Source organism: Globicephala melas, chromosome 2, assembly GCF_963455315.2.
Source record: "Globicephala melas chromosome 2, mGloMel1.2, whole genome shotgun sequence".
Lineage (NCBI taxonomy): Eukaryota > Metazoa > Chordata > Mammalia > Artiodactyla > Delphinidae > Globicephala > Globicephala melas.
In genome coordinates, this window is record NC_083315.2 from 86,586,461 (window position 1) to 86,611,212 (window position 24,752).

General features: G+C 40.9%; 1 long non-coding RNA gene across 1 annotated transcript in view; it reads left to right on the forward strand.

The window, feature by feature from the left end:
• Positions 1-24,752, forward strand: part of LOC132596758 (uncharacterized) — a 63,834-nt gene that overhangs the window by 29,460 nt on the left and 9,622 nt on the right. Inside the window, exon 3 of the long non-coding RNA XR_009562766.1 lies at positions 19,188-19,275. This is a non-coding gene — a long non-coding RNA (uncharacterized lncRNA). The remainder of the gene's footprint in view (positions 1-19,187; positions 19,276-24,752) is intronic.

Genomic DNA, 24,752 nt, shown 5'->3' on the forward strand with positions numbered 1-24,752 from the left:
CCTGGCCATAAAACCCACAAAAGACTGGGTCCCTTTGGAGTTTTTAACTCTCAGTGTTGTTCACACTGAGCGTCCAGCTATTGGTCAATTACAGTTCAGATTTTCCCACCCCAGCCCTGGCTCCTGTGGTTGTTTCTGCTCACAAGTCACTGCTCTGGTAAACTTTGGCTCCTTGTATTTGCCTGTCTGTCACTCCAATCTTGGGGGCAGTGGTTTACCCTATGTCCTCCTCTCTGCTACAGATTCAACAGGAGTTGTTCATTTTTCGGTCTGTTCATGCTGTTACTTGTTGTTAGAATAGATTGGTGACTTCTAAGCTCCTTATGTGTGGAACTGGAACTAGAAATTCATGGAGATATTTTTTTACATACTTTGCATCCTGCCAGCAGGCCATTATAGGCCCCGACAGTGTGCCGGCTCCAGTGTGAGAATATGACCCCAGGAAACATGAGCATGGTGACCACATGGATGTTCAGAGACATCCTAAATTTAGACTATTCTGTCCTATTATTCTCAGACATGAACTTGTACTTGCAGACCCATATGAGCTGAATTTTAATTTAGGAAATAAGATTCCCACCAGCTTTTGTGACTTGTAGGGTATTTGTCCCGCCTTTGCAGAGTTACTAATCTGGACAAATGAGATTATCACATATGAAACAAAGGACAATATGAAACATTAAATAATACCCTGAATTATTCCCCAAAAGGATTTGAGATGATGAATAAGGCCATTTTTAATTGTTTATTAGTGAGTAGTGGATTATGAATGCTGAAGCGGCTCAGGAAAAAGAAAAATCAGGGCAGAGTAGAGACCAAGGAACAGGGGGCTGTGCTTGAGCGGAGGGGAGAAGAGAGCTGGTTTTGGCTTTCAGAATTGCTATGACAATGATACTTGCCAATGAAGAAGCTGAAGGTATGAGAAGAAGGGCTTTTTATCTCTTCCCAGAAGTCTTGGCCCCTGGGAGCAGAGAGGTTTGGAGTCAGTAGGTTCCTGCCTGTGGTTTGTTACAAGCTCAAGGGTTCCCTGAGTGGGCCATTCACCAAAGAAAGGAGGCTTCCACATGATTTGTGGAGTAGCTGTATTCTATCCTTTTCCACCTCCATTTAGTCTCACAAAGGCCTCTTCTTCCTACATTGTTAGCACCCTTTTGACTTTCTGAAATGGTTCCTGCTCTTATCCTGGAGAACACCCTCAAGAGCTCCATCCAGCTCAGTTGGCCTTCATTTATTTTATGGGTCAGTTTTGTGAGGTTGCGGGGAATGTTTGTATTAGTTGCTACCCCTACTTTAGGGAAAAAGTCACTTTATGGGAGTGGAGTCACTCTCAAGTAATAGATGGCCGCTTAGATTACTCTGAACCAAAGGTAAATGTGAAGAAGAAAGGACCAGCCAGTAACAAAATGGAATATCTACAGTAATATTGGGCAAACACTTAGATTATCTACCTCTTAGTGGGTTTTACAGGTAAAACTGCTTCTAAGCAAAACAGGGAAGTAGGTGACTTCCTACTTCCTTCTGTGGTCTCCTATCTGGGTGTTTCCCCCACTAAGGGGCTTTCTTCCACCTACCACGTAAGTACCCCTTGCCTTAGCAGCTCTGTCACAGAATAATTTTTCTCACAGAAAATTCACATGTAAATTATTATCACAACCTCAAGAGAAAACTTCGTGGGGTACCTTGCATTTTAATAGAAATCAAAATCTTGCAGAAGGAAGGGAAGGATGAGGTTCCTGTCTTCAGTATGTCAGCCTGGCCATAATTCCAAGCAAGAAAAGGGTCAAGGGCAGCTCTGGGCTCCTGGAAAAGAAGTCCTAATTAGACTTGGTACCCGGCGTGGGCACAAAGAGGAGGTAGGGTGTTCCTCCTTTCAGTATATGGTTTTCTTGGTCCCGCTCACTTGGGCAGCCTTGCTAGAGAATATTTACTTCTCCTTTTTAATCCTCTCCTCAGTATCTAGGCCCTTGGTAGAGGATGCCATCGTTCCCAGCACTTGGATAACAGAATAAACCTAATGGAACCAGAAGGGACCTCCCTCAGAACAGTCAGTGAGGCCTGGAGACGCCCTGGTGCCCGGTCCCCATTCAAAGCTGTCTGTAGCCACAGGGAGAAGGCCTTGTCCTTGTCAAGTGTCACATTGACATGAGGCCTGAAGTGACACAAGAACCCAACCTACATACCTACACTTGACCATCCTCTTTGAGGAACCCCAGAAATGACTGTGGCCACTTGCATGTTCAGATAAACCAGTTTAAAAATACTACACTGGGGGGGCAACCCTTGTCAACATCCGGTCTGCATCAGAATGCCTGAGTTGCGACATGTGTCTTTGCTTTGTGTATTTATTTCCCTGTCCCCGCTGCTGTAAAGTCTTTTAGGGCAGGAGCAAGGTAGACTATACTTCCTGTCTTACCCATAATGCCTAACACCTTGTCTTGTACATAAAAAGAGCGTAAGTATCTGTTGGACAGATTAATGAATTGATAGATCATCTTGTTTTAGAACCATTATGTTTTTATGAAAGAGCAATATTCAAAAATTGCAGTTCTTCTATGACATAACACAATCTCTGAACAAGTTATGGACAGGTACTCTTGAAGTTTGCGAAAGAAAGGTCTGCATAGAATTACGTAAGATTTGTCTACCTTATGAGATACTGTGGATTTTCTTGTTTGAGGGAAAAAAATTACTGCCCACTTTATCTTTAAACTTCCTGCGGATATTAACATCTTTGACTCTAAGTGATGATGTGGTCTGTGAGAACATTACTGTGGGTTGGTGTCTTGGGTGGAGCTAAAAGGCATTGGCAATAATCCGGGGCCCTTTTCCGAGAAATATACTATGAACTTGAGGGAGAAAGAACAGAGGGATGGAGAGGGCCCTCGAGTAACCCACAAGTCATGCAAATGCCTAAGCAGTCATGGACCACAATTCCTGTGACCTCCCCTCCCACACGTACACATACATACACACATAGGCCTGGCCCCTCACCCCCACTTGCTACTTATTGGAGCATGATAGAAAAGAATGATGCAATGACAGAAAAGTAAAAAAAGAAGAAGAAGAAGAAGAAAGATTAGAATGTGTGGAACTTAAGAGTTAATGGACACTTGCTGAATTAAAACAGGAGAGAGTAGAGGGTCACAGCTGGCAGAGACTTGACTACTAAGGTAGGAGAGATAGGAGTGGCAAAGGAAGCTGCAGATGGGGAACAGGTGAGCAAGAAGCAGGGCATACCTGGGAAGTGGGGCGTGGGGCAGAGAGCCAGAACTGATGACGCCACCATGATAGATGAAGACCACTGAAAAATGTAGAGGGGAGCCCCTGTCCCCCAATAATGAAAGTTTAGGTCTAGTCAGCACAGAGCAACCCTGTGAAGTGAGGGCATTGAGTTGAGAGTTCCAAGATGAAGGCGAATCACACGGAGCATATCCTAACCAGCCATTCTAACAGCAAAACGACTATAGATAATACAAAGCAAGGAATTATCCGAAGGACATTTTAAATAATTTTACAAATTTTATCCCATAAATATATATTCCCATTCCATTATGAACAAAAATCCCTAATGTATCTTTATTATCTTCCTTTTTTCAATTTAGAATAGTAAACATATCTTTAAGAGTTAGATAAAAGGTTAAGACTCTGGGCTTCGGGAATTACTGAGCTCTAAAAAATTAAGTTTCTAGCTCTGCCACTTTTTAGTGGTATGACTTTGGGCAAATTACTTAATGCCTATCTCTAAACTCTAATTTCCTTATCTATAAAATGGGGACAATAATATATACCTCCTATGAGAGTAAGAAATAACATGAAAATGTACTCAGTGTATCACAGAGGGCTTGATCTCCAGAAAGGACTCAAGCTCAATCAATGGTAGCTTTTACTACCCACAGTCAGTGTCACTGATGGGAGTACGTGGATGCTGGTAAACGTAATTGTCAGAGACTGAGGAAGGAGGTTGCAGGAAGATGTAGCTTCCCATTAACTTTGTCACTGATTGTTGGATAACTTTGGACCAAATGCTATTCTTTAATGAATGGGGGTGCAAAACATATTATGATTAATGACTGTCACAGCTGGTAGCCAGATGTTTACATAATTCCCTCTGTTTTAAAGCAAACATATCAGAGGAAAAGGGTTAAATGATAGAATTAGGCAAATTAAGTACAGTATTTTGGGAATGTATTTTGATGAGGCTAATATTAAAAATTCACATCCGTAAACCAGTAATCTAAATGAGGCAGTTTTTGGACACAGTGACTGGCAGAGCGAACCCGGCATAGGAGTGCATGTTTCCAGCAAAACCTTCGTCAATTAAATCCTCCCCTGCAGAGCAGAGAGAGTTAAATGTGTCTTTATTAGCCTGTAGTATAAAAGGGCAAATCATTTCTTTTAATTGAGAAAGAATAAAATGTTTTTGCTCTACACATGTATCTATGTTCTATTTTAGCATCATAATTATTTTTGCAGCTGTCAGAATTTCACACAACCTAACAGGAAAATAAATCTTGAGTCCAGACTGACTCAATACTTTCCAGAGGAGTCCAGTAAATAAAAACTTCACAGTGACTGACTGACCTCATTCAAGTCAGACCTCCCGAGCCCAACTCTAGAGTGAATGGGAAAGAGGTTAATTAGTTGGAAAAAAATTCATGGGTTTTTTTTTTTTTTTTTTTAAGGAAACACCTTGAATCGAGGTGATTAAAACAACACCAAACGGATAAAGGGTAGAACTGAGAGAGGACAAGTTTTGCATAATCGAGTATCTTGATTACGTGGAGGGGGGGAGATGGGAAAGAAATCTTGCTATTCTGGTCTTGAACTACTAAATCCTGAAAAGGCCAAGAGGGAGAGTCACCAAAGTCATAAGTGAAGCTGGAAGTATGGCTGAGCTGTATGGAGTGCCTGGTCTCTGAAGGGTTTTTATCAGTCATGTGGGTGAGAGGTGAGATTCTCTAGTAATTACATTTATTTTTAGGATTTATAGTTAAGTCAGGAAGCTGAATTCATTCATTTGGCACATATATAGACACTTGTTGGCACTGCACGTGCCCTCAGTGAGCTGCTAACCCAAAGCTGCAATGGGGTGATCAAATAGGGAAACTGGGGTAGATAGAATAATGGCCCCTCCAAAGCTACCTACATCTTACTCCCCAGAACCTACATATATATGTTATGTTGCATGGCAAGGGGGAGATTACGATCTGCAAATGGAACTTAGGTTGCTGATCAGGTGATCTTAAAATAGGCATATTATCCTGGATTATCTGTGTGGGCTCAAGGTAATCATCACGCTTCCTAAAAGATGGAAAAGTGAGGCAGAAGAGCCAATGTCAGAGTGATGCCAAATGAGAAAGACTCAACTTTCCGCTGCTGGCTTTGAAGATGGAAGAGGGCATGAGCCAAAGAATACAAGAGGGGCTTCCCTGGTGGCGCAGTGGTTGAAAGTCCGCCTGCCGATGCAGGGGACACGGGTTCGTCCACATGCCGCGGAGCGGCTGGTCCCGTGAGCCATGGCCGCTGAGCCTGTGCGTCCGGAGCCTGTGCTCCACAACGGGAGAGGCCACAACAGTGAGAGGTCCGCGTACTGCAAAAAAAAAAAATACAAGTGACCTCTAGAACCCGGAAAAGGCAAAGAAACAGATTCTCCCATAGATCCTCTACAAGGACTACAGTTCTCCTGACACCTTGATTTTAGCCCAGTGAGATCCATGCTGGACTTCTGACCTCCAGAACTGCAAGATAATACATTTGTGTTATTTTGAGCCACTAAGTTTGTAGCAATATATTATGGCAGCCATAGGAAACTAATACAGATACCAAGGCAGTGGGACAGGAAGGCACCCCAAAATCACAGCAATAAGAGGAACAGAAAATGTCCTAGGAAAAGCCAATGTTTCTTCTGAAAAGGAAAGTTCACCAGCAACTCCTATTTGAATTTCTTAAGAAAATTTTCTTCACTCGTAGTCATCAATCCTAAGGTGACCGATTCTAGAGCTGATTGCTTATATACCCTTTCCTTTTTTAAAGGGGCTGTCATTTTCTTGACACTGATTTAAGGGGTAAGATTGTGGGTAGGGAACCACTTAAAGTGGGGAAGGACAATTGTTTCCCTACGTAACCCAGTCACATTGCCTCCAAACTTGCTTATCTTCCTGCTCTTTCCAAACCAGACCTTTCATACCTACAGACTTCATGGGGGTTAGGCCAGAACAAGAGTTGTGCTACACACTACTGTTCCTGTTATCATTTCGTGTCCCACTGAGCGCTCCCTGTTTCGCCACTGTCCAGGACCACCTGCTGGGCAGATCCTCTACAACCCAACAGGAAATCCCCAATGCCCATCTTGGAGGTGAAGTGCGGCCAACACTGATTGTCTGTGGGAATGCCATTTCTTCCCTGCCCTTTCAATATTCTTATGCCACCCCTGCGATCACTGCCAATCTGTAGAAAATTACAGGATAAAGTTTTGTGAAGGACTGAATTTGCATAACTTGTTTTTTGTTGTTTGTTGTTGTGGGTGGAGGGATTCTGACTTTTATAAGCAATTTGTATGCATTTTATTGGAGGGTACTGAGTTAGATTCATCCCACGCACTCACTATCCTGGCATTGCTATGCATGTGCTGTCGGGGCTTAGCATTAAACAATTTTCTTTGTTCAGATTTGGATTGCTGTCTCTGCTTGCAAATTATTTTTCACCAAGAATCCCCTCCCCTCCCTTCTCTTCCCCTCCCGTCCCCTCCCCTCCCTCCCTCTCCTTTCCTCTCCTCCTCTCCCCTCCCCTCCCCTCCCCTCCCCTCTCCTCCTCTCCCCTCCCCTCTCCTCCCCTCCCCTCCCCTTCCCTCTCTTCCCCTCCCCTCCCCTCCTCCCCTCTCCTCCCCTCTCCTCCTCTCCCCTCCCCTCCCTTCCCCTCCCATCCCCTCTCCTCCTCTCCCCTCCCCTCTCCTCCACTATCCTCCTCTCCCCTCCCCTCTCTTCCCCTCCCCTTTCTTCCCCTCCCCTCCCCTCTCCTCCTCTCCCCTCCCCTTCCCTCCCTTCTCTCCTCTCCTCTTCCCCTCCCCTCCCCACCCCTCCCATCCTTTCCCTCCCCCTCCTCTTCTCTCTCTCTCTCTCTCTCTCTCTCTCTGTCACACACACACACACACACACACACACACACACACACACACACAGAGATGAGATTAAACACATTTTTCCATTGCAAAGTTCAGGACCCATTAATACCTTTTCCAAGTTCGGGGCTCTTGGAAAGTTCAGGGATAAGTCTTCTTCATTTTGGTTCCTGATCATCACCCAGCCGTTGTGTTCTGCTAAACAAAATAAATTACTAGAGGAGGAGCCCAGGTCTGTGTTTTAATAGAGCCTGATTTCTCCAATTTCGTTCTATTGACATTTTGGGCTGAGTAATTATTTGTTCTGTGGGGGCTGTCCTGAGCATTATAGGATATTTAGCAGCGTTCCCAGCCTCTACCCTCTAGATGCCAGCAGCAACACCTCCCCAAGTAATGGCAATAAAAAATGTGTTCAGATACTGCCAAACATTGCCTGATGGGCAAAAGTCACTCCAGGGTGAGAACCAGTTGGAGTAGAGAGATCAACACACCCAACTTCAAGCAACTTGTTAAGACAGCTTCAAAAATAGTGAACAGGCTCAGCTGTTCACCCAGCTGTGTGGCCCACCTGTGGCCAATTACTTTGACGAGATTATTGAGTTACAGGCTTCGGCATGTAGCCTCAGCTCCAGGCAACTGTATGCGCTCTGTGGGTTGGCGCCACTGGTGGCGTTGGGTTACACACAGTCCACTTCATTCTGCTCTTCAGCTGCTGGAAGGCAGCTCAGTTACTTGCTAACTGACAGTGATGACAGTTCAAACCAACCATATGACCCCAACATGGTTGAATGTGCTACGTAGAAATAACCATAGTCACTTTCTGCGCAAACTGTTATTGTTGGTGGCGCTGGTTGTTAATATTTATAAAAGAAAAAAGTTCCCAAACTCGGGAAATGACATAGATTTCACTGACTTCTTTAACAACTATGGATCTGCCGTTTCACCGGCTGCTGTGTGTCCTGACGGCATGTTCAATAAGACATGTTCAAGTCCAAGTTCATCATCATTCACCTCCCACACAGCAGTTTTTAAATCTTTCCAATTTTTATTAGTTCTTTCTGTTACCTCGACTTGCAATAGCACACACATGAGGTGCCTAATTCAATTATCTTCCTTCAAATCTTCCAACATACAATTACCAAATTACTCTTGCTAAATCAAAGGTTGGATTAAAAATTCTATTGAACAACATGAAATGGCTTCACTATTGATTTCAGATTTTGTAGCTCAGCATTTAGGGTTTTCCAATATTCGCCTTCATAGCCTGTGTTTTTCCCTCTTTCTTTGTCCTTCCTTCCTTCCCCCTGTTTCTCCAATGTTATCTCCTAACCAAGTATTTCTCAAAATGTGGTCCATGGTTCACCTGAAAAGGAATCAACAAAGGTACGTTTTAAAATGCAGATTTCTGGGCTTCCCTGGTGGCGCAGTGGTTGAGAGTCCGCCTGCCGATGCAGGGGACACGGGTTCGTGCCCCGGTCCGGGAAGATCCCACATGCCGCGGAGCGGCAGGGCCCGTGAGCCATGGCCGCTGGGCCTGTGCGTCCGGAGCCTGTGCTCCGCAACGGGAGAGGCCGCAGCAGTGAGAGGCCCACGTACCAAAAAAAATAAATAAATAAAAAATAAAATGCAGATTTCTAGACCTAGCCCCAGATTTCTAGGGATAGGAACTGATTATCTCAAAAAAGTGAAATATCTTAAGATCCAGCTCAAACGAACATCTCTCTTTAAAATACTTAGTGCTTTTCTTCTGGTACTTATTCTAACTTGGAGGAAGAGGAAGGAGATGAGGGAGGAGGGTAGCTACAATTTTTGTGACAGGGACTGTGCTAGGTACTTTACATTGACTATTTCATTAAATCTTTGCAATATCATTATTCACTTTATAGATGTGGCAACTGCGGCTCAGAAAGGTTTATTTACTTGCCAGTGGTTACATTTACAGCATAGGGGAGCTTTTCACTCCAAATTCACAGAGTCAGTGCTGACCTGGCTCAGACTTCATTCTGCTCTTTCTACACTTGTCTTATGTCTTTTACTTTAAACTTTTGTGTATAAGGCCTTGATAAAATGGCTCTGTGGAAAGAGCTTTGGACTTAGATTCAAACTGGTATCTGCTTGAATCCTGGCCTTGGCATTTTGGGGTTTCTTCTAGTTGTCCCTAAGGTATGGCCATCTGCCTCTTGTTCAGAGCACAGCCAGACAATGAAGGAGGATGGAGCCAAAAGGTGCGCAGGGCAAGTCCCTGCTGTCTTTTAAGGAAGATACCTGGAAGTTTCCGCATATGACCACGTTTACTTGTAGGAGTCACAAATATGAAAAAATAGGCCAGATAGCCAGAGATGTTTTTCAGAGCTCCTCTTAAGACCTTGAAAAGAAACCAGACAGGAAAGATCTCCCCAGTTCCAGTCAGGCTGCATCCATATGTGAGAGTAGAACCATTCCCAAATAGTTTCCAACTAAAATTTTATTTTCACTGATCATGTGTTGCCTGCCTTCCCAGTGATGAAATGCAGTGAGGGCACCATTTCAGTGTCACCAGATGGTGTCATCATGTAGATGGACAGTTGCTGCTTAGGTCCTCTGAAAGGGGACAGGGGAAACATTTCTGCAATAGGTCCTTCAGTGGAGCAAAATCTGAAATTAATTCAAGCATTTGTTCCTTATACCCATTTTGCTTCCAAAACAGATTTGAGTAAGCTTTCAATAAAAGACACAAGTGCAATAGGTCTGTTAGAACCAAGATAAAGGAACAAGTGCCGTAGAATGAAGGGTGATTATATCTATTAATTACAAACATTTTAGATAATAGCTACATTTATGGAAGCGTATCATGCATGTGGTTAAGTGCACTGTTTTAGCACTTGTGTCATTTCATTTAATTCTCACAACTCTATGATGGTAGCTCTTGGTATTATTTGCAGTTTATGGTAAGGAACTGAGTACAAAGAGATTTAGTGACCAGCTCGTAGTCATACATCAGTAATATATACACACAGCATAGCTGAGCCAGGATTTGAACCAGACAGTCTAATCCAGGACATGGGTTAGGCAGAGAAGTCCATCCGACAAGGTTGGAATCCCTGCTCTTCCGCTTACTAGCCAATGACCTCGGCAAGTCACTTCACTTTGTTAAGCTTCAGTCTATTCATCTGTAAAATGGGGATAACAATATTTGCCTGTTGGGTTTGTGGTGAAGACTAAAAGAGACAATGTATAAAGATGTGTAGTAATGTGACTGGCACAATGTAAGTGTGAGAGACACTGTGCTACATTCTATATTCTTCTCCTTTGAATAACACTCTAACAATGTTCCAATAATCTAATAGTAAGAAAATGTTAGATTACTAGCCGTGGAACTATGAATTTTTTTCTTCTTTCCAATGTCATTTGCAAAGGACATCATCTGTCTCTCACCATTTCGTTCTGGCAACATAGTGCTAGGGTTGTATCCTTGTAGGAATGACAAAACTTTAAAAATTAAGAGGAATATTCCAGAGGTTCAAACTGGACAAAAGAGAGGCAGTGATAGGATGTGAAATAATAACATGGAGCAGACTGAGTGTCTGTCAGTTTTCCTTACTGAGTATGCAAATCCTCAATAAAGCTCATCAAATACAAAAGTAAGATTTCGCTGGTACAGCCCAGCGCCTCTTCACTGTGTGCTTTTGAAATGGACTCTTCTTTTTGTTAAGCCAATAAATAACAAACTCCCGGAGTGTCCTCAGAACCGTAAGAAAGAGTGACATTGTCCTTCAGGGATGCCAAGAGTGACATTGTCATTCAGGGCTGCCAACACAAAGAAAGGAAGGGGCACAAAAGCCAACCAGCCATTGATTATGTGGAGGGTTGGTCCTGTTACAGAAATCATTGAGCAGATGTCACCACCGGCCTGAAAACACTGGTATGTTATTGTGCTACAGAAAGACACAATGATGTGTAACAAGCCTCTGCTTAATTATTTGAAAAGCCTTAAATCCAAGCATTTGGTGTGTGTGTATGTATGTGTGTGTGTGCGCGTGTGCATGGACACACGTGCGTGTGGTTAAATTAAATAAAACTCAGTGGGCAAAAAATATACACCTTCCAGATTAAATTCTGTTTCTGCAAACCTGGGTTGTGAGCTGTCCACTTGGTGCTGTTCTGAGAGTTGCTGAACAGGTCAAGGGTCAAACAGGAGCAGATGGGCTCAGGATACAGAGCACCCTTCGCCTTACTTGTTGGGAACTAGATCTTAATTAGACTAGTCCAGGAAGGCCCCAAGCTCCAATTACTAGTTAATCTAATAGAGTGTTTTCTCTTAGGGAAAAAGTAAACATAATGTGCAGTGAAACCCTCGACCTGATGCTTCTACGGAAGGGAAGAGGCAGTGTCACACGGAGCCTCCTTGAGCCTTGCGGGAACTTGCTCAGTTCAGGGTGTTAAATGGATGCTTCACTTCCTGTTCTCCTCTCCTGCGTCTCTCGTCTCCTTTTTTCCCTCTTTCAGACTTTCCTTTCTTCATTTCATCTTTGCCTTCTCTTTTTTCCTTCTCTTCTTTTTCCTTCCTTCCTTTTTCTATTCCATTTTTTTCCTTTCTCTCTTTCCTTACTTTTGAAGGATTCCCTAATTTGTATTATGTATCCAGGGGAAGCAACTAAGAAGTTGGGGGCATAACCCAAGTGCTATGATCTGCATGTTTGTGTCCCTCCCCCAAAGTTCATATGTTGAAAACCTAATGCCCAAAGTAATGGGGTTAGGAGGTGGCACCTTTGGGGAAGTGATTAGGTCATGAGAGTAGAGCCCTCATGAGTGGGATTAGTGTTCTTACAAAAGAGGCTCCAGAGAGCTAGGTTACCCCTCTTCCCCCACGTAAGGATATGGCGCATAAGAAGTCTGCAACCCAGAAGAGGGCTCTCACCCAACCATGCTGGCACCCTGATCTTGAACTTCTAGCCTTCAGAAGTATGAGAAATAAATTTATGTCGTTTCTAAGCTACCCAGTTTGTGGTATTGTTTAATAGTAGCCTGAATGGACTAGGACATCAAGCCAACTTGAGATCCAGGCCATTCTAACCATTTACCGGGTTTGCATTAAAAACAGTCTATTCAAGTTAATTCCATTACTTAGGCACATCATGCTGTGTCCCTCCAGGTCAGCATTCATTGTGACAAAATAAAACACGTTGTGGTATGATTTTATTACATCCGGTGACACACATGAATAGCTCAGAGAAAACCAAAGAGCTCTTCTTTCTTTAAAAGCTTCCCAGTTCCTAGAATTAATACCAATTTATTATAGCTGGTGTGCGGGACTCCTCGGTTTTACAGTTCCTGTAATTCAGACCATCTACAGTGTGTTTGTTAGCAGAGGTAGGCTTAACGGTGAGCCAAAGGCAGAAAAATCACGTCAAAAATTATGTTTTAGTAAAAGGCCTAGGTGTAACTTGCCGTGTGGTCTCAATTCACACACACAAAAAAAATGTTATAGAAAGAACATCGTGCTTTCACAAGCTGTAATCACTCTAAAAATCTACCCAGTTCTCCCGGATATCACGGGACTCTGCTTCAGGCCTGACATGGTTTTGTTAGTAAGAGGTAGTCCCCTGGGTTGCCTACAGCTGAGTGAGTGATGATTTTTCCCTCCAGCGTGGCAAGCTACTGGAAAGGGCTGCTTAACTACTGTGAGCGTTTGGAGAGGTATTTGGGGAGAAAGCAACGTTTTAAAAGGGTTGAGTAGTCTTCTGAGATTGCAGTCTTTCCTGGCTGCCAAGAAAGCTATACCATTTCATCTGTGAAGGGAGGTCATCTGACCGCCCTGACTACCCCCTGGTTTGACCCAAAAGCTGGACCGGGGCACTGGAAGGCTCCTCACCCCTTGCCCTGTTTTTGCAATGTGCCTTCGCTTGCCTTCCCTGCTCTTTGCTCCCAGAAGCTTCCCAAGGACACAGCCTTGAGTGAATAATGTGGTGGTGATGAGACTATCTGGACTGAACCCAGTTAAGGCTTCTGTATAGATTTTTAAGGTTCTGGCAGGCAGGCGTGGAAATCTACTTGTCTTGCGGCCACAAAAGACAAGACTCTAAAGTTAAGTTCCCTTGCTTCTTAAACCTTCCACCTACCAATCTGGAGTAATCTGCCTCTTTCTTAAATCTCACCCTGCCCTCCACCTACTGGTTGGGGGCTGCGTTTCAGATTACACCCGGGAGGTTCCAGAGGAAGTTTGAGAACTAACGTCACCTTAAAAATATTATTTTCGGGGCTTCCCTGGTGGTGCAGTGGTTGGGAGTCTGCCTGCCGATGCGGGGGGCACGGGTTCGTGCCCCGGTCCGGGAGGATCCCACGTGCCGCGGAGTGGCTGGGCCTGTGGGCCGTGTCCGGCGCCTGTGCTCCGCTGCGGGAGAGACCGCAACAGTGAGAGGCCCGCGTACCAAAAAAAAAAAAAAAAAAATTATTTTGATCCCAGACCATACCATGTTTCTGGCTAAATGTTACACTTGACAAGCTTTACCCAAATTACCATACACAGTCACATACTGTTTGCAGCTGATTCCATTTTTAGCAATGTCAAAGGGAAGAAGGAATCTCTGGACGGTGAGTACATTCGATATGCCTAATACTGCTCTCAGAAGGTCAACTCCACGCATGCCCTTCCCACAGACCAGCATTCCCCAGAGCTCTTCAAATAGCTCCCTCCTGCATGAAAACCCTCTAGGCTCTGCCAGGTTTCCCCTCCCAGTGCCTGAGCCCTCTCCTCCTTCAGGTCTAGAAGGAAATACAGATGGTCAGCATTTTGGCTGGCTTTGTTCACCGCGGTCCCCTCTTCCATCCATGATAGAGGGCTGCTAATTTGCCAATGTCAGCACTGGAGCTAGAGAAGGGGAAAGAAGTGTGACAACTGTGGCTGCAATCTGTGTGTGTGTGTGTGTCTGTGGACCTATGTAAGTTGTGTGTGTTCCCAGCCACAGGCTTTATGGAATTACTTTTGCATAAAGCCACAGGGTAGGATGAATTCTAGGCTTGGGGAAGAAATAGAGCCTGAGCATCAAAGGTCATAGCTTATATTGGAAACCTTTTATATGCTAACTGGAAGCTTCACTTTTTTCTTTCGTTGTTCGCAGTTTTACTATGAAATATTACGTACAAAAGAATATATAATGAATATAAATATGTGAATGAACATAACAGATATATATACATATATAATATGTATGTGTGTCTATATATATGTGTGTCCATATGTATATAATATATAGCAAAAAGAAAAATACACAGCACGTATCTTAATAAATAAAAGAAAAAAAGGAAAAGGTTCTCTATTGACATGGCCCCAATTGAATTCTTCTCCTTTCTTTCTACTGTTTATAATTCTCTTTCATTTTGTTGGACTTTATTACATATGTAAGTATCGCCAAACAAGAATTATTACATTTATGGTTTCAGAATTTACCTGAGTAGGATATATAATGTGGTTGTCTACAACTTGCTTTTTCCACTCAATCTGAATTTTGAGCTTCATCCATGGTAATCTATGTAGTATGTGTTGTGAGTGCAGTTGAATGCAATATGAATGAATGAATGTTGTTCATTCATTCTAGGCACTGTAGGGAATTTTATGTTATGACTAAATCCCAATATATGACCCATGCTGCTCACTATGGGCATCGTGCTCTTTCTGGTTCATTTTGCTAACAGGAGCAGCACTTCTGGGAACATTCTCCTGCCTGACTCCTGGTATACACATGCAAAAGTTTCTCTAGGGCACAAAATATGTGTAAAAGAACAAGGTCACGGGGTAGGTTCACCATCAATTTTACTGCCTAATGCCAGATTGCTCTGGCTTTGTACAAATGTACATTCCCACCAGCCAAATATGAAAGCTCAGGCTGTCCTACATCCTCGCCAATGTTCGGTGTTGTCAGACTTTGGAATATGTGCCAGTCTGATGTGTATGAATTGGTACATCATTAGAATTTTAATTTGGGCTTCTCTGAATACTAAGGAGCCTGAACACCTTTTCATATGTTTATCGGTCATTCATACTCCTATTTTGAATTCATGTCTTTTTGGCTATTTTTCTTCTGGTTTTTTTTTTTTTTTTGGTCTTGTTGAAATATAATACTTTAAAAAAAAAAACCCTATATTCCAGATACTAACACTTTGTTTTTACATGTGATAAATGCCCTTTTACTTTCTTTATGAAGCCCTTTGATAAACAGGAGTTCTAAATTTTAACACAGTCAAAATTACCAATATTTTGTTATAGTTACCTTTTTCATCTTCTTTAAGGAATCATGTCTGACATCAAGATCATAAAGATATTCTGTTTTGTCCCTAAATAGAATATCTTCAAGTTTTGTTTTCACACTTGTCTTTAATACATGTAACTGGTTTTTATACTTGGCATGGGAAAGAATCCATTTTCTTCTTTCAAATGGATAACCAAGTGCCTCACCACGTTACTGTTTATTGCATAGTCTATATACCATCCTCCTATCATCTATCAGCTTTCCATATATGTGGGGTTCTATATTATATTCCATGGGTCTGTCTGCTGCACTTGCCAAGATCATGTTCTTTACTCTTAAAGCTTTGCAATAAGTCTTGATTTTTGTAGTCTCCTTGTCTTGTTATTCTTCCTGAGGAGTATAGTAACCATTCTTAACCTTTTGTTCTTCTACATAAATTTTAGAATCAACTTGTCAGATTTCACTTAGAACCCTATAGGAATTTATATTAGAATTTTATTGAATTTATAAATCAGTTTGGAGAGAATAGATGTATTTACAATATTCAATATTTAGATACTTGAACATCCTTCATTCCTCTGTCCCTCCCTTCCTCTCTCTTTTCCTCACTTCCTCCCTTCCTTCCTCCCGTCCCCCCCTCCCCTCCCTCCCTCCCCCATCATAGGCAAACATTCTAATTTGTTTTATGTGAATCTTACGGTCTGCATTTTTGTAAGATATGCTTTTGTGTGTATTTTAATTTCTGTAAATGCTATTGTGTAATATCATTTATTTCTCTTTTTTTCTCAGTCCTGTTTTTCAGATACATTTAAGCGCTTATATCCCTATTTAGATAGTTCTTGCTAACGGCTGCATAGTATGCCTACACGTGAAGCTACCTTATTTTACCTGTCCACTCCCCCAGTTATGGGCACCCAGATTAACTCCAACTCATCCCGCCCTTCTTACATACACACAAATAATAGTTCCATGAACAACCTGGTATAGGTGTGTGTAGGTAAATTTCTTTGGGGCTAGAAAAATGCTGTGTCATGGAGGATGCATACACTAAACATGACTACGTCTTGACAGATTTCTCTCCAGAATGGCTGCAGTGTGTATTTCCCAGTCCCTGCCTTCCTGCTGCATTATCTAACTCTCTAATCTTATAGGTATAAGGGACTATAACTTTATTTAACGTTTATTTTCCTGACTTTGAGAGTCTCTTGACATGCTTTTTTGCCTTTTGGATTTCCTTTTCTGTCATTTTCCTGTGATGTGATGGAATGAACATTTTCCTATTAGGACTGCTGCGTTTTTTCTTACTGATTTAAGAGACATTCTTATATATTCTAGATATTAATCCCTTGTCTGTTTTAGACACTGCAAATAACTGCTTTATATCAATATACCCCCAAACCTCATTCCATGTTTTGGTTTGAGTGTTCCTGGTTTGCAAACTGTATTTTTAGTGTGTGCATAATAAACTTTTACTGATTACTACCTCAGCAATTAATTGGTTTTACTTCTGTCATTTTTGAACTTTTGACAGCTCACCAGATACAGAATTTGAAAATATTTGTTCCCATTACATGGATTGTCTTTTAATTTTGTTGATTGTTTCCTTTGCTGTACAGAAGTTACTAGTCTGATATAGTCCCACTTGTTTATTTTTGCTTTTGTTGACTTTACATTCGATGTCAAATCCAAAAAATCCTTGACAGGAGCTTACCTCCTATGTTTTCTTTTAGGAGTCTTATGATTTCAGGTCTTAAGTTCAAGCCTTTAATTCATTTTGAGTTGATTTTTGTATATGATGTAAAATAGTGGTCCAATTTCATTCTTTTGCATGTGGCTATCCAGTTTTCCCAACAACATTTATTAAAGAGACTATTCTCTCTCCATTGTATATTCTTGGCTCCCATGTAAAAAACTAATTGACTATATATGTGTGGGTTTATTCTGTTCTATTGGTCTAAGTGTCTGTCTTATATGAACACCATACTGTTTCGATTACTATAGTTTTGTAATATAGTTTGCAATCAGGAAGTGTGAAACCTCTAGCTTTGTTCTTCTTTCTCAAGATTGCTGTAGCTATTTGGAGTCTTTTGAGTTGTGTTTCATACAAATTTCAAGACTATTTGTTCTATTTCTGTGAAAAATGCCATCAGAATTTTGATATGGACTTTATTGAATCTATAGATCACTTTGGGTAGTATGGATATTTTAACAATATTAATTCTTCCAATCCATGAGCATGGAATATCTTTCCACTTATTTGTGTCTTCTGTGGTTACTTTCAGAAGTTCTTTATCTTGACGTAATTCAATCAATCTTTTTTTTTTTTTCTTATGGTTTGACTTTTTGAAATATTTCCCAGGATGTCCTTTCCTGTTCCTAAGTATAGTAGACAGAATAATGGCCCCCAAAGACATCTGTACCCTAATCCCTGGAACATATGAATATATAACCTTACATAGAAAAAGAGACTTTATAGGTATGATTAAGTTAAGGATCTTGAGATGGGAAGATTATCCTTGATTATCTGGGAGGGCCCAATATAATCATGAGGGTACTTATAAGGAAGGCAGGAAGCAGGAGAGTGAAAGAAGCAGAGGTCAGAAAGAGACAGAGATTTGAAGATGCTGTGCTCTTGGCTTTTTTGATGGAAGAAGGGAACACAGCCCAAGGAATGTAGGTGGCCTCTAAAAGCTGGGAAAGATAAGAAAAGGGATTCTTCCCTAGAGCATCCAGAAGGAACACAACTTTACAGGAAGCTTATTTTTAAAACTTCTGACAATAAATTTGTATTGTTTAAGCCACTAAGTTTGTGGTAATTTTTTTTTAGCACCAATAGGAAACCAATATACTAAGTTACAAAATTATTTTCCTGTGTTTCTTTTTAAGAATTTTATAATGTAACTCTCACAGTTAGATTTTTTTTCATATGTTAGTTCTATTTTTAATTTTTTGAGCAACCTCTGTACTGTTTTCCACATCCTGGCCAATTCTTATTATTTGTTGTCTTTTGGATGACAGTCTTTCTGTCAGGTGTGGGATGATAATCTCATTGTGGTTTTGATGGCATTTCCCTGATAATAAGTGATGTTGGGCATCTTTTCTTGTGTCTGTTGGTCATCTGTATGTATTTTTAGAAAAATGCCTTTTCAGGTCTCCTGCCCATTTTTAATTTGGTTGTTTGTTTTTTAAAGATTGTGTTGTGAGAGTTCTTGGTCTATTTTGGCTATAAACCGTTTATCAGATATGTTGTTTGCAATATTTTCTTGCCTTCCATAAGCTGCCTTTTCTTTTTGTGGATGGTTTCCTTTGCTTCTCACAGTTAGATTTTTAATTCATTCATTTAGTTCACTTTTGTAAGCAGTGTTATAGAGAGGTCCACATTTATTTTTTTCCTAAAGTAAGTCAGTTTTCCCAACACCATCTACTAAGTTATATATTCTTTCCCCATTAATTTATGGTGCCACTTTGTCATACAGTATATGTAAAGTTTTCTTATATACTGGGCTCTCTGTATAGTTGGTCCATTTTTCTTCTCTCCATTTATTTGGATCTTCCTTAATGTTTTTTAATAAAGTTTTCTAATTTTCTCTATGAATACTTACACATTCTTTCTAAGATTTTTCTTAGGTATTTTATGGTTTTTTAATTGCTATTGTAAATTTTATATTTCAAAATATTTATTGCCAATTTGTTCCTGGTGGCAAAAATGTGACTGATTTTTGTATATTGATCCCATTTCAGTCATTTTGCTAATCACAGTTATTAACAATATTTTCCGTAGATCCATTCTAGTTTCCTATGCAGAAAATCAATCATTGCGATGTTTTGATATCTTCTTGTTACAGATGGAATTGTTGCCCTCACACCCCCAAATTCTTATGTTGAAGCCCTAACTCCCAATGTGATGGTATTTGAAGATGGGGCCTTTGAGAGGTAAGTAGGTTTAGATTAGGTTATGAGGATGGGGACCTCATGATGGGATTAGTAGCCTTACAAGAAGACATCAGGAGTTTGTTCTTGTGCTTGCCATGTGAGGACACAGCAAGAAGCTGGCCCTTTGCAAGCCAGGAAACAAGGCCACAGCAGGAATCGAATTGGCCAGAACCTTGGTCTGTTGTTTAAGCCACCCAATTTATAATATGTTGTTATAGCAGCCCAAGCAGGCTAATACACTTCCTTTCCTTATATTTATATCTTCTTTTATCTTGCCTTACAGCTAGGTCTCTAGTATGTTGTTGAATCAAAGTAGTAATAGTGGGTATCCTCACTGTATTCCTGAATTTAAATGGAATGATTCTAATTTTTCACCATTATCACAATGCTTGCTATGTATTTTTGGTAGACACGTTAACAAGTTAAGGAAAATGCCTTCAATTCTTTTTTTTTTGCTAAGGTTGTTGAATTTTATCAACTGCCTTATCTGCATCTATTAAGATGACTATATGATTTTTCTTCTTTAAATATTAATTGTGAACTTTTTTTTTTTTTTGCGTTACGCGGGCCTCTCACTGTTGTGGCCTCTCCCGTTGCGGAGCACAGGCTCCGGACGCACAGGCTCAGCGGCCATGGCTCATGGGCCCAGCTGCTCCGCGGCATGTGGGATCTTCCCGGACCAGGTCATGAACCCGTGTCCCCTGCATCGGCAGGCGGACCCTCAACCACTGCGCCACCAGGGAAGCCCTAATTGCGAACATTTTATCAGTAGATTCATAATGTTCTAACGTTTTATTTCTTGGATAAATATATATTTTATACATATTCCTACATATAATATTTTGATGGACTTTGTTTTCTAAGTTCTGGTTTAGGTAGGACACTGAATCTATGTTTATTAGATTAACCTGCAATTTTAGTTTCTCATATTCTTCTTGCTGGTTCTGCCACCAGAGTTATACTTATCTTGCAACATGAGTTGGAGGTGCATTACCTCTTTCTCTATTCTCTAGATTGAATAAGATGAGTGTTATCTGCTCCCTAAAACTTTGGTATAACTCATTTATAAAATTATCTGGACCTGTATGAGAAGGTTTGAAACTACTAATTCAATTTCTTTAAGGGTTGTAGGAATAGTCTAACTTTCTGTTTCTTCCCAAGCTTGGTAATTTATAATTTTTTTCTAGAAAATGTATCTATTTTGTCTAAGTTTTCAAATTTATAGGCATTAAGTATTAACAATATTGTCTTATTAAATTTTAACCTATGCTGTATCTGCAGTTATATTCCTGTTTCATTTCTAGCATTTTTGCTCTATTTCTTTCTTGTTCAATTTCTGCCTAGGTTTGGTTATTCTATTAATCTTTTTCCAAGAACAGTCTTTTGGATTTGTTGATTCTCTGTATTAGATCTTCGTTTTCTATTTCATCTATCATCCTCAGTATGTTATTAGAGATTTTATGATGAATTTTAAAATGCCTAACATTTTTTGAGCAGTTGACATTGGCCAGGTACCATATCAAAATACTCACATACATATCTTAAACATTATCATATTTTGTCCTCAGGATAACTTTAGGAGGAAGATACTGTCATATGTCTTACATATTAGGAAACTCTGTTAAAGTTATAGAGCCACTAAGTCACAAAACTGGGATTCAAATCCAAGCCACTGTACTAAACTATTCCTCTATTTTCTTTGAAATAGAACTTAAAGAATAAAGACAATGTTTAACTCCAGGGAATAAATTAGTAATGTTGGGGTTTCAGTATGGTATGAAGCAATGGAACATTTTTGTTGAGTTGGAGTTGAAAGCAGCTCACAGCTGCCACCTTCAGCAGTATTTCTGTGCTAAAGATGGCAGAATGAAAGGGCCTAATTATCATCTGAGTCCTAGCCAGGTTTTTTCCTTCCAGATATGTCTGAGCCAAAAAATAATTGTTGGACATATAATGAAGTGCTTCCTGCAAATTATCAAATTGTCTTGTAATGAATGATAATATTTTTTTGAATGTCATTTTTGAAATAGCTTCTTTTGAATGAGTTTTCAAGGCATTTTCAAGTGCTGCATCTAGTTCTCACACTTACTTCCGCAGCCTGTAGGTAGATAGGACCATTATTATTCCCACCTTTCAGATGCAAATATGAGAAGTTAAATAACTTGCTCAAGGTTACATACATAAGGAGAGGCAGAATGATTCTCAAATGCAGACTTTCTGATTCCCAGCTTGTTCATTGCTTTTTTATTCATACATTCCACATATATTTATTTAAGAACCACTACATTTAAGGTACAGTTTGGGGCACTGTAGTGTGATAGAAAGTTGTATATATCATAGATGTAAGACATTCACAAAAATAATTGTGATAAAATGTTACAAGAGAGATTCAAGTAAAGGGTTGTGGGAATTTCAGAGGAGGGAGAGAATTTATTTCTGAGTGGAAGGAAGAGGAAGATTCTGATATTTTTCTACTAAGCTCCAAATCGATCTTAAGAATTAATCGACATCAAAAACCCAGAGGGATTTTTTTTTTTTTGGAAATTTTGCAGTATAATATTACATTACATGCAATAGAATAAACAGACCAGACTATCAAAGAAAATTCTGGACAGAATAGTGGGTAGCTCAATATATTATAATGCTACCCTCAGCCGGATTTAAGGAACTTTCCAGATTTCTATAAGCCCAAGGTAAGACCAGCACTCTCACCATGACAGCGCACTTCTCTGCTATTATACCCAAGAAAAAGGCTGCAAATGGAATCAGTGGCCTGCCCTTCTCCTGAGAAACCATCAGGACTAATGCCATTATGCCTCATTTACCTCTATCTCTTCCAGAAGTCCAAGAACCCAGGTCATCAAAGAACACACAGAAATATCACCACATATAAGGATCTGCATCCCCTAATAATCTAAATCCTTCCACTCTGCTTTTCTGTCACTTATGTTCTTTTTTTGGCATCATCTTCCACATCCCTGGTCTCTCCTCTGAATCTTCATCTCTTTATCTTATGATCTATCTAAAACCTGACTCCTCCCTTTATCTTATGATCTATCTAAAAAAAGTCAAGGAAAGTAGTTGAAGCCCTCACAGGTGTTACCTGCTTTTTCTCACCCAGTCTCCGGACCCAAGAGGTGATTGGTGCCCTCCTTATTTGCCATTGTTTTCCCAGATATTTTTTCTCTTCTATCTTCTCCCAAAACCCAAAAGTAGACAAAACTACTTTCCACGCCCCCTTCCTGCAATCATTCTCTGATCTTTCAGTCCTACGACTCATTGAAGCTTTTAGCACTTGGCTCATAGTTTTCTCTCTGTCACTATTTCTGTCATTGTCTTGGTGACTTCAACAATTATGTAGATGGTCCATTCCACAACCTGTCCTCTCACAGCCTTGACCTCTTTACTTAGAATGATGTCTTCAACCAACCCACCTCAGCCACTTACTCTCAGAGTTAAACTCTAGACCTTGTCATTGCCTTTAACATCTTCAAATCTCATTTTCAAGTGCTCTATTCTTTAACAATCACTCCTGGCTTTCCAGCATAGTTATCCCAATACTCTAACCACAACATTTCTTTGACCCCACTGGGAACTTCAGTTCATTGCCGTTGCCCTTTTGCTTTTATATTGTACCTCTCATCCTTTATATTCTCTTTAACTAGACTAAGTTCCATGCTTCATCACTCCCTTGCATACAACCTAAACACCCTTTCCCCTTTCTAAGAGTCACCTGGCAAAACCACAGCCCAGGTCAAATACAGCTCTCTGCCTCCTCTTTTCCTGTGGCCAGGGTAGGGAAAATCTATTACTGCAAGAACTCACCCTAAATTTACAACCACAAAACTCAAGTGGACCCTTAGCACTGCTCAGCCAATCTTCATCTCTCTAGTCAATTTTCTTTCCCACTCTTTGAGAAGATTATTTCACACCTTCTGTCTCTTTGAACCTGTTCTCTTTTCACTCATAACTGATGATCTCACTTCCTATTTCACTGAGAAATAAGAACAATTAGAAGAGAAAAATGCTCTTCTCCTGGTAAATGGGATAAACTTCCCTAGTTCCTATCAATGTTTTTGTACTGGATCTCATCTCCTGTAACCTACTCAAGAACTCCGGTCTTCTACTTATCTCCTGAATCTTCAGTTTCCCCTTTTCTATCAGTAAGCAGACATGGTGGGAAATCTCTTGTTAGAAAAGAACCCCTCATTCATCCTCCAGGGAATGAGGCAATTATCTGATTGGTGAATAGAGGAGCTCAGCTCAGCTCCTTCTTCTCTCTTTCCTCTTTAGGCTCCACCTGCCTAAAGAAAGCCCACATTTTATTCCTTTCCTTAAAGTTATGTTTTACAAGGGCAGACTCCAGTGGGGAAGGTCTACAGTTGTTCAGTGCTGCCAGGAACTGGGCAGGTAATTCTGCCTAATTTTGTGTAAAATATTATCAATTGCATTTGGCTGATTGACTTAATCCACGTGCCCTAACAGTTTTGTCAGTAATGAAAGTAGTATTCTTATCTTTGACTGCCTGTTTCCTATATTTCATAGATTCAGAATTTGGGCAGATATGAAAGGGATGTTTTCTTTTGGGTTCTCTGAAACTCCAACATCTCCCATCTTATAAAATATTCCCTAGAGCTTGTCTTTCTCCATCTCTCACCTGATTATTAGAAATGCCCTCCATTAAAGCCAAGCACCCCAGGACTTCCCTGGTGGCACGGTGGTTAAGAATCTGCCTGCCAATCCAGGGGACACGGATTCGATCCCTGGTCTGGGAAGATCCCACATGCCGCAGAGCAACTAAGCCTGTGTGCCACAACTACTGAGCCTGTGCTCTAGAGCCTGCGCTCTAGAGCCTGTGAGCCACAACTACTGACCCCACATGCCACAACTACTGAAGCCCGCATGCCTAGAGCCTGTGCTCAGCAACAAGAAAAGCCACTGAAATGAGTAGCCCACACACCACAATGAAGAGTAGCCCCCGCTCGCAGCTAGAGAAAGCCTGCAATGCAGCCATGAAGACCCAACGCAGCCAAAAATTAAAAAAAAAAAAAAAAAAAGCCAAACACCCCAAGAAATTTGCTCTAACTCTCTGTCAACTTGTCCTTACCTCCTCTTACCTCTTCAGACTTTCAATCCCAACATACCACGAAAAAACTACTCTGTCAAGACCACTAACAACTTACATCTTGCCAAATCCAATGGTCAGTTCTCAGCAGTGAATTACTCAACCTCTCAACCTCATTTGCCATAGCTGATTACTCTTTCTTAAAGTGCTTTTTCCCCCGCCTCTTGGCTTCCTGAATACCAGACTTTGTTCTTGGAAACCACTGAGGTAGGTTTTCATCCTACTTAACTAGTTAGCTCACTGGCCAGTTCCTCTTCAGTTTCCATTTTCCCTCTCCCACCATCGCATCATAACTTTCAAACTATTATTCCCTGATTGTTCTTAACCCTCCTCCACTGCATTTTTCCCACCG